This window comes from Orcinus orca, chromosome 19 (assembly GCF_937001465.1).
Source record: "Orcinus orca chromosome 19, mOrcOrc1.1, whole genome shotgun sequence".
Lineage (NCBI taxonomy): Eukaryota > Metazoa > Chordata > Mammalia > Artiodactyla > Delphinidae > Orcinus > Orcinus orca.
Window position 1 is genome coordinate 23,966,654 of NC_064577.1, and position 9,561 is coordinate 23,976,214.

Genomic DNA, 9,561 nt, shown 5'->3' on the forward strand with positions numbered 1-9,561 from the left:
AACATAAAATCACTTTTATCACAACTCAAAGAGTCACAGATTTGGTTCTCTTGACATTTGTGTTACACTATTAATGGAATGTGACTTGTGATGTGATTTTCTGTCATCTGTCTATCCTTCTACACGTGCGCGCGCATGTGTATGTCTGTATTTGATGTCACAAATTCTGCCAAATGGCTCTTATAAATAACGTCTAATATCTATAAATACCATCTAAGGAGGACGTTTGTCAGTCCTAAGGGGAAATACGTCATACCACACAGAGAATCAGTGCCTTCCTCTGCTTTTCCCCCTCCTACGATGTATAAGCCCCAAGGATTGCCTTTGTTGTTACTGTACTCTTGCTTTTTTTTTTTGGTTTTGTTTTCTGTTCAGTGAAGAAGCCTTACTATAAATGCAAGGGCTGCAGTAGAAGAAAATTAAAGGCAGTGAGTCGTTCTCTGATAAGGTGAGAAGATAATGGGAAGGGCTGAATGAATTCCTGGAAGTAGAGGCCACATTTCCACAGGCCGAGTTCAAGGCACGTCCTTCTTCAGCAGTGGATCGCTCCACGGTGGGAGGCCAGCTCCATGGTGGATTCCTAACAGGCGGACGAGGCAACAAAAGCTCTTTCTCATGGCCAGATACTCCCACGGGTTCTCTGATCTGGGGCTTGAGGTTCCTCAAAGGTCAAAGAGTGAAGTGGTCCACAGGGAAAATACGACTGAGAACCACCAGGAAAACACTGTGTTAATACAAAGCCACTCTTGCAGCACAAGGGCAGAGAACTTTTATTAAAAGAAAAAAGAACACACTCTGTTGTTCCTTTCTTTGCCTCAAGTTCACAAATATGGAGAGAAGACTGCTCCCTTGAATACTCCGCTTTTTCCCCTTTTAGATTGTGAGGGGCAATCATATCTTTTTCTCTCTTTGCATGTTTCCCTTGTTCTTGGCATCCAGCTCATGCCCAGAGAGGGTATGGCTCGTCCATACACTTCTTCATCTTCAGTTCCAAGACATACCTGTTTGATAAACATCAAGTTCATCTGCTTTGATGCTACCCCGGTCTTCATCTTTCTCCAGCCAGAAAAAAGGGTATTATCCCAGTTATTATTGCCATTCACTTTCCTACCCTTCTTTCTAAATCTGGAAGTTTCTCTCTTTGAGACCCAGAGAAAAAAATCAAAACTGTATTCATTCATCTTCTGAGAAAAGAAAGTAGCAGAAAAATATCTGAGGCCATTTCATGACAGTTTTTGGTGAAATATGTAAAGCAAGACATCTATCTGGTCTGGGTCAGATTACTCTTACCTCTCGTTCAGTGTGATTTCTACTTTGAAATTTTCTTAACTAACTGTGTGTCTCATGTGTACCCATCTCCAGTCTGTGAGCCCGGGGCCTGGAATCACAAAACAAGTACACCCGGGGAGCGGAGTTAGTCAACGGTTCTCAACCCTGGTGCACACTGGCATCACTGGGAGCTTGTGAACGCTGTTAATGCCAAGGCCCCAGAGAGTCTCACTTAACTGGTCAGGGTAGGACCTGGGAGCAGGCAGTTTTCACAGGCCACTACTGTGATTCTGATGTGCAGCAGGGTTGACAGCATGGTCTACTACCCCCTAAGGAGAGAGACGGAATACTGATTGAAATTTGGGATACCTTTTCCCCATAGAAACGATGTTCTACATGGTGATTAGGTATCTTACATACTAAAGCAGAATGGCCTGATAGCCTTACAAGTCTAAAGTTTAGGATTTTTTTTAGAACTGTGTTATAAGTTCTAAACAATTAATTTTAAAATAAATATAGAGATGCATAAACTATATTTAAGTTGATGTAAGTTGGGAGTCTCCTGTACATACATACGTGTGTGTGTGTGTGTGTGTGTGTGTGTGTGTGTGTGTGTGTGTGTGGAGAGAGAGAGAGAGAGAAGAAATCCCTGTCCAGGGATGATACTCAAAATATTTCATGTGCTACCAGCATGGACCATCTGAGTATTAGCCTTGCCTATAATTATCAGTGTATCAGAAAGTCAATATATCTCTATAAAAGAGATCATGCTCTTTTTTCCACAAATGTATTTGATTTGGTGTGATATAATTACCCACATTATATATTGTCTTTATGTTGATAAAAATATCCATTTCTCTGTATGTTGTTGGCTTCAGAGGTATGCCAGAAAAGTAATGTGAATGACTTTTAGGACAATTGCCGTTTACGTGTGTGTATCAGTAAGGATTGCCCTTCAGAGGAAACACTTTCAGGATTCTTTATGTGAATAATGCTACTAAATATCTTGGCCACTTCTCTTTCAGAAAAGGCTTCAGAATCCACTTCCTCCCCCATACGTGTTACATGTAGAATCATCATTTTATAATTATTCCTTAGTTGTTTGTTTGTTTTTACAAAAATCCTTACCAGGTATTTTCGTCTTTGTTTTACCCACCTTGTGTATTAGACTTAGCACCAAGCTGTGCTTGGCAACTTCTAGAAGTCAAATTTGCCCTCAGAGGTGGAGTTTCATCATTGACAACTTTTAAATGTCTTTTTAGAAGACCATGCATTGGCTCTGAAGATAATTTCAAATGTAGATTTCTCAAAAAAGCACGTGCTCGTTTTTAAGCAAAGTCAACCTCCCGGGAGTAAGTGTAGAGCCGCCCCAGTGGTGACTAAAGGAGAAGGAAATCACACAGATGTGTGTACTTCATGATAAAATATCAGAGAGCCCCCAGTTTCCCAGCTGGCAACTTCTATCAGCCCCGATGTGGAAGAACCGTCCGTTCTTCTAGTGTCTGTGTTTGGTCACACTGATGTAATCAGAATAAATTGGTTACATACGCCGCTTCTCTCGTGCTTACACAGTCTGAGATGGAAAATGAGTATGTGTGTGTACAGCTCAGAACTGTCTTTTACCGTGCTTGTATATCCTCCAAGCCTAACCCAAAAATGTATGTGCCAGAGATTCCCAAACATCCTCTGTTCAGGGTGCCATTGATTGTCTTAGTAACTTTTTCCACGGTGCCCTAGGCCAAAAGAAATACTTAATAGTTCCATTTATTAAGTCGTTAGGTCCACAAAACTTTTTTTGTCTTCATGTTAAAACAGTTTATTAAACTAGCAAGGAGAAGTCGGTAATTGAAATGACAATAAACAGTACCATTTACAGGAGCATCAAAAACCTCAAAATGCTTAGGGACAGATTTAGCAAAATAGACACAACACCTGAACAGTGAAAACTATACAATGTTTCAGAGAGAAATGAAGCAGACCTGAATAAATGGAACGAAATATTATGTTCCTGCGTTGGAAGGTATTGTTTTCATATCAGTTCTTTCCAAATTGATTTATAGAATCAATGCACTCTCAATAAAAATTCCAGCAGGTTTTAAAAATATATAAATTGACAAGTTGATTCTAAAATTTATATAGAAGCACAAAAGATCTTAATAGCTCAAACAGTTCTGAAGTAAAAGAGCAAAGTTGGAGGACTTACACAGTTGTCCCTGGTACCCTTGGGGGACTGGTTCCAGGACACCCCATGGGTACCAAAATCCATGGATGCTCAAGTCCGTTTTATAAAATGGTATAATATTTGCGTATAACCTGTGCACATCCTCCCATACGAGGTCTACACAACTTAATTGTAGTTTGCAGGATGTCCTACAGATGCCGCTGTGGTTCCCTTGAAAAGTTATGATATCTTGTGTCCCTAGGAGTTTTCTGTGGAGTCTCAGGGTGTCTCAGCACACAGTTTGGGAACCACAGGTGTATGGTTTTTTTTGCTCTGTCTACAGTTCGTGACCCTGAAAACGCAACTCTTGGTTACTCAGTCCTCTGTGCGACTTCACTGTTGTGTCTCATTACTGTTGCCGCTTGCCTCTCACTGATTAGGTTTTTAATTGAGGCCCTACCCTTCTTTGCTGTTCGTCAGCCCTGTGACCCTGATGTCATGGTCTAGAAAGTGAAACATTCCTTTGCCCCAGCATTGGAGGAGGTTAGCCTTGAGGCTAAAGAGGCACTGTTTTCTGCTAATGCAGTTGATTTAGTGTCTTTGAAACAGAATCACAAAGGAGGCAGAGAGGGGCGAATGTTTTTGCAGTTTAACTCTAAAAATGCTTTTGTTGACCAAGAGGCTTCACCAGCTCTGCTCAGGGAAACTGCTCTGTTTCTCTCAAAGGTGTCGAACAAAACACTTTATCTTTGGCCTGAAAGTGCAGTGGATACCTACTTCTTGATTTCCCAACCCCAATGCTTTTTTAGCTATGTAACGCCCTCTGACCTCGAAGGAAGATTCTTATTTTCATAAAATTCATTGGAGCTGGTGGTCAGATCTAGTAAAATGAATTAAACCTCTACTGTGCTGGGGATTTTGCCTTCTTAATGTCTATCTGTGATTTAAAGGGAGATTTCCTAGCTTAAAGGAATCTTCCATTTTTATTAGCAAGTAGAAGGTGCAGTTTTCAATCCAACCCCTGATGATTTACATATTCAGATGGGAAAATGCCAGAGTAAAATCTAGGAAGAGGAAGTTACCAAACCTGATAGAATAGACAAAAGGTATTTTACTGTAGAAGGTCCATGTTCCTCTTATCTGGGTGGGTGGGTGGGTGGTTGGGTGTGTGTGTGTGTGTGTGTGTGTGTGTGTGTGTGTGTGTGTGTGTGTGTGTGTGTGTGTGTGTGTGTGTGTGTGTGTGTAGCACTGTTTAATGTGCTAAGGATACTCTTTAGTTTTCTTTGGCTTTAAGTGGGGTACTCTGGATTGCTTTGAGACTCTGTTGAAAGCTAGGACCTTTTCCCTAGGAAAATGTACACTGTACATAGTTTTGCAAACATTTTTCGTTGTGGGAGAGGGGAGTAGAGTACAATCCCATATGATCAATAACTTCTGGTTCTGTAGAATGTGGACTGTGACACCCCAGACCAGGGGTTGGCAAACCTTTTCTGTATAAAGGGCCAGATAGTAAATATTTCTGGATTTGTGTGCCATGCAGTCTCTGTTGCAACGATTCAAGTCTGCTGTCAGAGAGTGAAAGCATCCATAAACAATATGTAAATGGATGAGCACAGTGCTGTGTTCCAATAAAACTTTATTTACAAAATCAGGCAATGGGCCAGGCCATGGTTTTCCATAACCTGTTCTAGACCATCAAATACAAAACTGCAATTGATTAATTCTACGTATAGAGTTCTTCCATTTAGTATTTAGCTCAACTGCTGTTGAGGCAGATTAGGAAGGTGGACATAGGAAAATGAATTCTGAAAAGATGGGGACTGTTCAATCCCATGAAAATTGCCTCTTAATTTCCTCAGGTAAGTATTCTGCTCTGGAAGCCAATGGGACAATTTTCTTCAGATTAAGTTGAGTATCCACCTTTTGCATTTCTATGCAATAACTCACTTCGTAACATGGAAATAAAGGCACACTTCTCCCAGACGTTCACTGCATTCTTGTCTCTTAGCTTTGCATTTTGTTTCTCTTTGTGGTGTGATTCATGTGCAAGGAGAATCATGAACCCAGACACAAATCATCCGGTTTTCCTTCTTCCTAAACTGCATCAGGATTTGAGAAGCTGGGAGGCCACTTTAACTTCAGAAGTAGAAGGTAGATAGAATTCTTAAAATCTTCCAATTCATCCACCTCATCTGTTCGGCTGTCTTTGAAGAGAGTGATAAAGAATAGTTTGGGGTCAAAATACTTGTTCTCAGGTAGACTTAGCGCTATAGGAGACGCAGACCTACCCCTTGAGTGCTGTCCCTGGGCTTGGAGAGAGGAGACCGCTTTACCTTCCTCCTTTTTCAAGGGGTCTATGCTGGATGCCTCCTTTCTGATGTGACTGTCTTGGGTTGCCAGCCTTGCTTGAATCTCTGGGCTCCACAGCCCTCGGTGAAAGCTCTGTTTTCTCCATGGGACTGTAACAACTGTATAATTTGCTTTGCTTCTGTCAGTAATTATCCTCTTTGCTGTACAGAATGCTATACAAATAACAGTCTGCCAGTTACCTAAGCTGTCTCTATTTTCTTCTTCCAGGACAACACATCTTCCTTAAAGCTACAGTCTCTTTACTATTCAGGAACTTTTTTTTTTTTTCCTGCTACACCATCGGGCAAACATAAAGTACAGTTAAAATGATACCCGGAAACTCCTCATGGGAGCATATTTAAGTATTTGCTCTGGCAATTTACCTAAAAGAATGTTTTCTCTTCACCTAGGGAAATAAAACCTGAATTCCTGAGCCTTCAAAGTGAAACTATCCTTCTGGGGGAAGCATATTGCCACCAAATACATCACTCACCACCTGTTCCTGGTTTCTGCAAAGAAGATGTGTCATTTTTCTGAGGTTTAGAGAGTCTGTGTTTACAGCTCTACAAATATCATTCTACCATTGCAGGTTTTCTAATGGAGCCATTTGGAATCAAGACTTCACCTGGGGTTTATTCTTTTCAGTTCCTGACCCAAACTCCTATTGCAAGCGACATTTCTCTAAAAGCCTTTTTTGTATCTGAGGGAAGAGAACTGAGGGAAGAGAACTGGGCCTCAGAAAAAACATAAAGCAAGGTCAAGGACTTTGTGATAGGGATTCTTTTCTTTAAAAAGAAGCCGATAGCACCTCATAACACAAACATGTGTTAACAGAATTTAAAAATATCCAGCCTTGTTCCCTTGGACTGTCAGTATCTTGACATCACTTTTGTCATTTGAACTAGGATATCAAGCCCTTCATTCTTGGGAGTTTACAGTTAGATTTTGGGAGATTTGCATTGTATTTCTTTCTTACAGTTGTCAGTATGGACATATGTCTCTGTGGACACTTAATCCTGACACACGTGAGTTTTGCCCAGGTTACACTTTTGCATTGCTGGGTTTCAAGGTCTCTTTCGAGGAATGAGGCTAATGCTCTTATGACTTGGAGACTGAGTTCAGGGAAAGCACGGGGCAGTGTAGGCACTTACTTGTGTCTTAATATAGGAAAAAACAAAACAAAACAGAACTTCCTAAGTAAACCCCAGGGTTTGTGGCTTTGGCCAGGCCATCAGGGTCTTTTCTGTTTTTCTTGAGTACATTTGCTTGCTATTCCTCTGCCGGTTACAGATGAACTGGGTTGACTTAACACTTCTGTGGAAAGGAAGTGATCCAACCATTTTCATATATCAAAAGTCAGAATCAGCAGTTTTGCATTGGTCTTGCCTACGTGGACTCTATTGTTCTCAGATCGTGAAATGGTGAGGGACAGCTAAGAGAACTTGTAGCAAAGCTCTCATTCACAATATTAAGATCTTATAATAAAACTTCCATTTGGCCTTTAAAGAAGAGCAGCTGGGTTGGCTACGTCTTCCTCCAAAGTCACATTCTACTGTGGCCAGGAATGAACAATTAGCATCATTTGGTCACTACCAGTGTTTGTGTTGGAGCCTGCAAGCTATTTCAATAGAGCAAGTCAAGCCACTGCCCTAGGGGATTGTCATCGGACTTTGTAGTTTCAGGCTGAACAGTGATGTGAAATTGTGCTTGGGGCCTCAAAGAAAAGATAAATGCAAAGGGCTGGCACCCCATGGAAGAGCAAGCTGATAAGAGAAGCAGACAGATATATCCCTTAATTTATTTTCAGTAATACTATAAAGATGATCTCCTATGGGAAAATCTATCAAAAAGCCAAGCCTTTATTATTATTTTTTTTCTTCAAAATATTGAACTATAAGAGGATTCAGAAAGTGGCATAGATTTGGATATCAGAGAATTTTCTCTTGTTTCCCTAGTGTTACTGATTCTACAGAGACCATTTAAACTGATGGCGCCCAGAAAAGAAGGTACATGATTAGAGGGGTGATAAAGCATTTTGAGAGTATGCAACCCATCTATCGGCTGCCTTCTGGGTAAAGAAAAATGAACACAAAACCGAGCCTCCTAACGTTTAGTTCCGGAGGCAAACATTTTTAAGAAAGGTGGACACCAAAGGTTATCTGATGAGCATACTTTTTTCACAATGCAGAGAACTGTGAATGTTCATAGAAATACACTACAGGTCTTCACCAGAAGAGCTAGAATTTATAATTAAAAAAAAAAAAAGCTAGTTTGAATTTTCAGAAGCAGTGTCGAAGAAGTGGTTGTTCTATTTTCTTTTCTTCTGATCTCAAGTGGCCTACTGTATGTTCAATTCTCGGGGAGGTAAGAGTTAAGGGCACAGAAGTTGCTTCCAGACTCTATTCACTGGTGCTTCTGGGGGGGGAGGGGTCTCGTCGAAGGGGGAGGGAAGAGAGTGTGATAAAGGTCAACCTTGCCTATCTGAAACCCCTGTCAAACTCCAATCAGAATATTTGGCTATCAATATTGTTCCCTTTAACTGGAAGTCTCTGTGGCTATTAAAGCCTTGGGAACCTAGGATGAAATGACCCATCGAGGACCACAAATAGCCCAAGAACCTGGGAGCTGTGTCTTCAACAATATCTGTGCGTCCCTGATGTTTGCTGTCTGGAGTATGCTAACAGGACTTGGAAGCAGAAGGGCAAGAGAGGGTCATGTATGTTCATTTTCAAGCATGAATCATTTGAAAGAAAGCGTAGACATTGACCTGTGACGGCCGTGCCTACAGATCCTTAAGTTGGTTACTACTGTAAAGTGGCTGAGGGTAACCTGATCTCAGTGACAAGGAAGTGTTGTCACTGGGATGTTGATGGGCAGTGGAATTTCTAAATTTCTACATTTGCAGAGGCGGGAACTGTCATTTTTGTTCATTGACACACAGGAAAAAAATGAAGCTCTTTGGACAGTGTTAGCACGGAGAAGGGTGCGTTCTGAGGCTCAAGCTGAAGGTCACCGCTGCTGGGTTTTACAAAGGCTGCAGGTGGAGAACAGGAGTGGGTCCCAGGGTGGCCCGTGGGAGCTGGAAACTGAGACAGTGTATCTGTCGTGGATGGAACGCAAGGGAACATTCAGACATCAAACGGATCGTATCAGGTGCCTTCTGCACACTCATCAAAAATCTGCGGTGAATTTTGACAGTGGTACCTTTGCCATCAAACCAAATTTAACAGCTGGGGTTCCAAAGCAGCCATTTCAGAACAACTATTTGTGTCAAAAAGTTACATGTGGCAACAATTTGTCGCGTTCGCAGCCAATCTGTGTGCGAAAGCCACCCGAGGAGGCTCGATTAAGAAAATTCAGACAATTTATCCGTCACCTTATCCATGTGTTTGTTTTATTCTCTAGTCTCAAATTTATTTTCTGAGTGGAGTGATTTTTCTCTATGAACTGGAATGATGAAGTGATGTTTTAATAAAATAGGTATTTTTAGAGGAAAAATGTTTCCCTTCTGTAATTAACTTCCACAATTGGGACATATTTCCTACACTACGGAATCATCACGTGGGGTCATTTAAAGCTGAAAGAGGGGTTGGGGTATATCAATAGTTCAAATTGTTTATTTAAATACATGAACATTTTTCTATATATTTTGTGAAAATATTGATCAGATGCTAGATATATACCTACTATATGGAACTGAACTTTACAAGAACTTTAGTTTGATAAATGGGGTTCCCCAGATTCCTTTGTGCCTCAGTTTTACTGCTGAAAATGCTGCTTTC

At 41.0% G+C, this 9,561-nt stretch overlaps 1 protein-coding gene across 2 annotated transcripts in view; it reads left to right on the forward strand.

The window, feature by feature from the left end:
* MAP2K6 (mitogen-activated protein kinase kinase 6) overlaps nucleotides 1-8,087 on the forward strand; it is a 137,874-nt gene extending 129,787 nt beyond the window's left edge. Inside the window, exon 13 of one of the 2 annotated variants that reach the window (XM_033438393.2) lies at nucleotides 6,190-8,087. The gene's annotated coding sequence lies outside the window, so the exon portion shown is untranslated. Of the gene's footprint in view, nucleotides 1-375; nucleotides 2,130-6,189 lie in introns of those variants that run through there. The other variant, XM_033438392.2, reaches the window with a different exon arrangement.
* Nucleotides 8,088-9,561: the final 1,474 nt, after the last annotated feature.